General features: G+C 47.3%; 1 pseudogene; it reads right to left on the bottom strand.

Moving 5' to 3' along the window:
* Positions 1-3,396: 3,396 nt before the first annotated feature.
* LOC129495926 (40S ribosomal protein S24-like) lies at positions 3,397-4,332 on the bottom strand (annotated as a pseudogene).
* Positions 4,333-7,577: the final 3,245 nt, after the last annotated feature.

Genomic DNA, 7,577 nt, shown 5'->3' with positions numbered 1-7,577 from the left:
GGGGTTGGCTGTTCACCAGAAGGAAGGGAAGAGCCTTCTCAGGCCTGTGAGTGGTGCCCTGTTAGGGGAGGCTGGCTGGAGCCCACCGCGGTGGGGGGAGGGGGGAATTAGAGCAAGGAGTTGGGGTCTCGAAGGTAGAAGGAACCAACTCTAAAAGGACCTTAACAACCTGCTAAGCCCTTTGGACTCTGTCCTGCGGTGATGGGGTGCCATGGAAGGGTCTGAAGCCAGAGCAACATAATGCACAGAATGAGGGGCGCCTGGTGGCTCAGTCGATAGAACATCTGCTTTCAGGCAGATGGTGATCCCAGGATCCAGGGATCAAGCCCCACATCAGGCTCTGCTCAGTAGGAAGCCTGCTTCTCCCTCTCCCTCTGCATGTTGCTCCCCCTGCTTGTGCTCTCTCGCTCCCTCTCTGTCAAATAAATAAATAAATAAAATTTAAAAAAGATTTTATTTATTTATTCATGAGAGACACAGAGACACAGAGAGAGGCAGAGACACAGGCAGAGGGAGAAGCAAGCTCCATGCAGGGAGCCTGACGTGGGACTCGATCCGGGTCTCCAGGATCACACGCTGGGCTGAAGGCAGCGCTAAACCTCTGAGCCACCAGGGCTGCCCAAATAAAATCTTAAAAAAAAAAAAAAAAAGGCGCAAAAACAAAAAACCTCACAGAACAGAGTTGAAGGGCAGGACCAGGCCCAAAGAGGTCAGTCAGTGGTATCTCTGCATGAGTGGTGGCTCTCTGTTCCCTGTAGGAGGAAGACTTTGGAGGTATGCAAGGTGCAGGACAGAGAAGATGAGGTCCTTCTGGGACAGGTTGAATGTCAGGTGTCTGTGGGGTGCTAGGCCACTGCTCACAGTACTCTGGGCCGCTGACCAGGGGCTGGGTGGAGTTCTAGATGAGTGGCCTCCTACACCCAGAGCTAATAGAACGTGAGGTGAGCTGTACAGTAGGAAGACAGGGCATCCTGCAGTAGAGAAGCCCCTGGCAGAGAAGGAGCAGAAAAGAAGCTACAAGAAAACCCAATGCTTCAAGGAGCGTGTGGTCAATGGGGTGGCTGCCAGGTGTGGCGAGACCAGAAGAGCTTCCAAGAGACAGAGCAAAAGGAGGACATTTGTGAGCCGCAGCAGGAGTAGTCTTGGTGGTAGCCGAGGCACAGTGACATACAACAGTCTGGCTTTGAGGCTGGGGAGGGGGGGGTAAGAAGCAAAGAGAAGAGCCACCTGAGGCCAGGCCAGCTCAAAACAGTCCTCGAGGCCCCAAATAGCCTCTTCCCTTTTCAGCCTAGTATTATTTACGTCTTTACATTTTTTAAAAGATCATTTCTTTTGGCCAATAGACATATGAAGAGATGTTCAACATCACTCATCCTCAGGGAACGCAAATCAAAACTGTAATAAGCCATCACCTCAGGATCCCTGGGTGGCTCAGCAGTTTAGCGCCTGCCTTCGGCCCAGGGTGTGATCCTGGAGTCCTGGGATCGAGTCCAGCTTCGAGCTCCCTGCAGGGAGCCTGCTTCTCCCTCTGTCTGTGTCTCTGCCTCTCTCTGTGTGTCTCTCATGAATGAATAAATAAAATCTTAAAAAAAAAAGTGGTATACACATACACACACAATGGAATATTACTCAACCATAAAAAAGAATAAAATCTTGACATTTGCCACAACATGGATGGAGCCAAAGAGTGTTATGCTAAGCACAATAAGTCAGAGAAAGACAAATACCATATGATTTTACTCATATGTGAGGTTTAAGAAACAGTAAAGAAAAAAAAAAGAGAGAAAGACAAACCAGAAACAGACTCTAATGCTAAGAACAAACTGATAGTTACTAGGGGGAGGTGGGGAGGAGATGGGTGACATAAGGGCTGGGGATTAAAGAGTATGCATATGATGAAAAAAATAAAATAAAATGATTTTTAAAAACAAAATTTACAGGAGAGAGAGAGAGAAAGAGATTATTTCTTCTTTTGTGCCCAAACCTGCTGCCCTATAAATAAATTCTACTTACTGTTATGCTGCTCCTCCTGGAGGCAACACACAATATGACCAGTGCCCCCATTCCCCTTCAAGAGCCAGTCCAGGGATCCCTGGGTGGCGCAGCGGTTTGGCACCTGCCTTTGGCCCGGGGCGCGATCCTGGAGACCCGGGATCGAATCCCACGTCGGGCTCCCGGTGCATGGAGTCTGCTTCTCCCTCTGCCTGTGTCTCTGCCTCTCTCTCTCTCTCTGAGTGTGACTATCATAAATAAATAAAAATTTAAAAAAAAGAGCCAGTCCAGGTGTGCCCTTCCTCCTCCTCTCCCCCAGTCTCCTCTCCCAGATTAAAGCTCCCATTTCTAAAATAAAATAAAATAAAGCTCCCATTTCTTTCCATTCTTTCCCCTCTCTTCACGGGCCCATTTCTGCCTCAGTGGCTCTCCTCTGACCACGATCCAGTTTGTTGGCTTCTAGAGACATGTCAAGTTCTGAATCCTGACCACCTGCGTGTGTTCTGCTGACATGCAAGGTGAGAACATTACCTTCCTCTTTCTAGATGCCATTTCTGCCAAAGCAAGCTGCCTCTCCTGTAGCCACACTGCCCTTAATCATGGAACTAACTCTCAAACTGGAAGAGAAGTGAGATTCTTAACATCTTAATTTTTTTTTATTCATGAGAGACACACAGAGAGAGAGGCAGAGACATAGGCAGTGGGAGAAGCAGGCTCCCTGCAGGGAGGCCAAAGCAGGACTCGATCCCAGGACCCCAGGATCATGACCGGAGCCAAAGGCAGATGTTCAACCACTGAGCCAGCCAGGTAGCCTTTAACACCTTAATTTTTTAAAAATCCTAATTTTGCAGAATAAGAACCTGAGGACAGCCAAGGCCACAGGGCTAGTTAGTGACCTGCAGAGGAACAGGCACAGCCCCAGGCCCCTGCGGTGGGTGCGGCCAGCAGGGCCCACGTAAGCTCGCAACCGGACTGTGCTGGCTGCAGTGGTGGCAAAGTGCGTGGGAAAGCAAAAAGCAAGAGTCCGAGGGCTGCCAGTGGGAGCATATACTGCTAGAAGCATTTTGGAGGGTATCCAAGAGAATTCCATCCTACAAAAATATAGGGCTCTTTGCAGATCAATGTTTGAGGATGCTGTACCAGAGACAGCTAATTATCCCATACTAGATGTTTCTCTGCCTCTTCTTGTAGCAGTAGAACCCCTACTTCTTGTGGGGGCGCACACCTACCACTGTAGAGATTATATTTCCCAGACTCTCACAAGCCAGGTGTGACCACGTGGCCAAGTTCTGGCCGGTGGGTGTGAGCAAAGGTGATGTGCAACTTCTGGGGTATATACACTTAGAGGTAAGGGGCCTTCTGTCCTGTCCCCTGCCACCACCTTCCAATGGCTGGGATCTGGACCTAGACGAGATGGTGCTGAGTCTCTTTGACCACGTAGACAAAGACAGAGACGGAAGGGATCTGCACGCCTGACAGAGCAGAGGCACCCTGGCAACCCGGTACTGCTTACACCCCTACGGACAACCTGAGAGATCTCTTCTATCTTGTTTAAGCACCTGTTACTGTGGTCCTTTTTTTTTTTTTAAAGAGTTTATTTATTTATTCAGGAAAGACACACACAGAGAGGCAGAGACATGGGCAAAGGGAGAAGCAGGCTCCATGCAGGGAGCCCAATGTGGGACTCGATCCTGGGACTCTAGGATCACACCCTGAGCTGAAGGTGGGCGCTCAACCGCTGAGCCACCCAGCTGCCCGTGGGTCCTTATTAAAGCAACCAAACTGTTTATCCTAGCTAGCCCAGGTAGCACATTGTTTATAGGTTGTTTTATTTTTATTTCGTTTGTTTGTTGTTCTTAGTTTATTAATCTTCTCATGAAATATCTGCCCAATCACCACAAAGTCCCTGCACAATCTTTACTCCTTCTGTTGTCCAATGTCCAGCTCCCTTGTCGCCAGTGCCAGCAGTGACTTTTGCAACCCTACCCTTGACTTCCTTTATTCTGTTCTTTCATTCCTTTCGCTGATTCCTTGAGGTCTTTTTCTTCTCATGCAGGCCATGTCTTGCAAGTCTATGTTTGGGTTCATTTTTCTTTGCATAATCCAAGGAATCATAAATCGTGCCAAAGCCAGTTGTCTTGCACCACCAAAATGGGTTCTGTATCCAAATACAAAAATGACATCTGGTGTGGTCTTGTACATTTTGGCTAGTTTTTCCCTAATTCCTGTCTTAGGTACTATTGCCTTTCCAGAGTGAAGAACATCAATGAGCGTTTGTTTCCGCTGCAGTAGACGGTTGGTCATGGACTTCCTGATCTGGAGAGTTACTGTGTGGTTCATGATGGCAGCCAGGCTTCAAGCAGCCAGGGAGAAATAGCTATTTTTCTTTTTAAAAGATTTTATTTTTAAGTAATCTCTACATCCAACGTGAGGCTCGAACTTATAACCCTGAGATCAAGAATCACATGCTCCACTGATTGAGCCAGCCAGGAGTCACCAGGTTGTTCTGTTTTTAATGGAAACACCACAATATCCATCAAGAACAGAATGAGAAAAGAAGCCATGCTGGCTGTGTACACTTGAGTACATGAAGTCATTACAAAAAGAGTGAAATAGATGTGTTATGTACACTGACTTGGAACAATGTCCCTGATATAATATTAAAATGAAAAAGGCAAGTGACAGGACAGTGAAGAAGATACTGGTTTGCTGGGTTTCCTGGAACCAGTCATTTCCTTCCTCCCCTGTAGAGGCTACAGAGAACACGTTCACCCTTGCCTTGGACAGAGTGGTGCTGTGAGGGAGGAGGCCCCAAACCGTGGCAGCTTTTTTGTGCCATGTGGGAAGATCCTAGAGCTGGTAAAGGGGGGAGAGGAGCAAACACAGTGGAGCCTAAAGAGAAAGGCCACACCTCCAAAGACAGAGAACAGAGAACCAGGTCTGTGAGGACACCGAGTGGCTGCCTCAAGTCCAGACTTGTCCAGTACCTGAATCTTCAGACTCCATTTGCTTGTGGAGTTTAGTCAATTTTAGCTAGGTTTCCTTTCACTTCAAAAAGAAGACTCTTTAGAAGACTGAGGGTATTTGTTATAGCTTCATTTATAAGCAACATATTAGAAAATCTAAATTCCCCTTTTTAAAAAAAGGATTACAGAAGTAATGGTACTTCTAACCATGCAATGCTATGCAGCCAAAATTTTCTCAAAAAATAACTCTATCTGTGGTGATATGAAAAGATATACCCAAGATAGATCATTAAATGAAAAAAAGAAGTGCAGAAGATTATGTAAAGTACGCCACCATTTGTGTGAGGAAAAATAATGCATAAACTTACATGTTTATACAAGTGCTTGAAATATCTCTTGAAGGATACTCAAGAAGTTGATAACACTGGGGACCTGTCTAGCTAGGAAACTGAGAAGGATGCTTATTTTGCACTGTACACCCTTTTTTCCTTTTTAAATTTCATACCATGTGCATGTAATGCCTGTTCAAAAAATAAAGTCGCTTAAAAAAATTCTTTTTTAAAGGGGAAAAAAAAAAACCACGCCACCTCCTAAATGATAGAGTAGGCACACGGGAATATTTATAACTGTCACACGCACCCACATGCACACACAAGTTGTGTGTCTACATGTTCCAAAAAGTCTGGAAGGATATGCACCAAAGTGGCCACAGTGGTTTCCGCAGGGACAGGAGCTGGAGCGTGTGTGCAGGCAGCCAGGAATGATTTACCAGCTGAAAGGTCACTCCACGCTGACATTTCTTGCAGGCGCTGTTCTTAATGTTAGAAACTTCAAGTCGTTTCATCCTTACCCTAGCAGCTTTGGAAGAACAGCTCCATCATCCTAAATTAACAAGTGGTGGGACACCTGGGTGGCTCAGTGGTTGAGCTTCTGCCTTCGGCTCAGGACATGATCCCAGGGGTCCTTGGGATGGAGTCCCACATTGGGCTACCCACAGGGAGCCTGCTTCTTCTCCCTCTGCCTATGTCTCTGCCTCTCTCTCTCGAATAAATAATTAAAAACAAACAAACAAACCAAAACAAACAAAAAACCAGGTGGCAATGTCAAGGGCCCAAAGGGGTTCCCTCACCTGCTCAGAAACCTGTGGTTCGGGATCCCTGGGTGGCGCAGCGGTTTGGCGCCTGCCTTTGGCCCAGGGCGCGATCCTGGAGACCCGGGATCGAATCCCACGTCGGGCTCCCGGTGCGTGGAGCCTGCTTCTCCCTCTGCCTGTGTCTCTGCCTCTCTCTCTCTCATTCTGTGTGACTATCATAAATAAATAAAAATTAAAAAAATTAAAAAAAAAAAAAAAGAAACCTGTGGTTCTCCAGCGAGCCTGGGGCTGGTGAGCAGTGGGGCCAGTTAAACACCTCCCTTTGGGGCACTAACCCTGCCCTGCCGGCTCCTAGGTGGGGCTGCAGGGGCCCCAGGGCCATGCACCAGGCGTGTGGAAATCCCTCCCAGCCCTCTCATCCCTGAACTCCTTCCTATGCCACCACTGAAAGCGTGGCGACCCTCACCCATGTCTTCCTTCTCTCTTTTTGCATGTGGCAGCCAGAAATCACCCCCAGCCCCCCACTTTATCTCAGCTGGAAAATAGGAACCCGGAGGCCGTTGGGGCCCCCACCCCACTGCCTCGTGCTTAAGCTCTGCTCACATGCCCCATGGATCTTGGGAAATGTAAGGTGAACGGTTAGTAAGGTCTAGTGCTGAAGAGGTTAGGAGAAAGAGGGTGCTCTTGTGGGGAGGATGGTGCTTTGGGGCGCACAGTTGTAGACAAACCGACCCGTTAAGGAATGTGCATACTCTCAGAACCAACCGTTCCACTTTTAGGACGATATCCTACAGAAATACTTGAACAAGTGTGCTGTCGGCAGGCAGCATTCCCGTAATAGTTATGGGCTGTGAAATTCTATGCAGCTGTCAAAAGGAATAAAGTAGCTCTGACTTATGAACAGGCACAGAGGATGCCCATGGTGCTGTGTAAAAGACAAGCTGTAAAGCAAGATGGAGAGTGTAACCCAAGTTTAAAGAAAAAACAACAACAAAATAGACACAATGTGGAAACATGTATATATAGAAAATGGTCTGAAAGGACGTACACCAAAATGATAATACTGGGAAGCAGAATTAGGGAGGACATGGGAGAGAGGGAGAACTTTTCATTTTTTATCTGTATATTTCAACATTATCCATATTTTTATAAGAATATTTCATTTTGGGAGCACCTGGATGGCTCAGTCAGTTAAGCATCTGCCTTTGGTTCAGATCATGATCCCAGGGTCCTGGGATCCAGCCCCACATCGAGCTCCCTGCTCAGCGGAGAACTTGCTTCTCCCTCTCCCTCTGCTGCTCCCCTTGCTTGTGCTCTCTTTCTCTGTCAAATAAATAAACAAACAAACAAACAAACATACATACATAAATAAAAGAATATTTCAGTTTTGTAATTACACTTAAAAACTTAGTAACGGGGCAGCCCCGGTGGCTTAGCGGTTTGGCGCCGCCTTTGGCCCAGGGGTGTGATCTTGGAGACCCAGGATCAAGTCCCACATCAGGCTCCCTGCATGGAGCCTGCTTCTC

The sequence above is a fragment of the Nyctereutes procyonoides genome, unplaced genomic scaffold (assembly GCF_905146905.1).
Source record: "Nyctereutes procyonoides isolate TBG_1078 unplaced genomic scaffold, NYPRO_anot_genome, whole genome shotgun sequence".
Taxonomy (NCBI): domain Eukaryota; kingdom Metazoa; phylum Chordata; class Mammalia; order Carnivora; family Canidae; genus Nyctereutes; species Nyctereutes procyonoides.
Note: the sequence above shows the minus strand (reverse complement) of the source record. Positions and strands in the feature narration are given on the sequence as shown.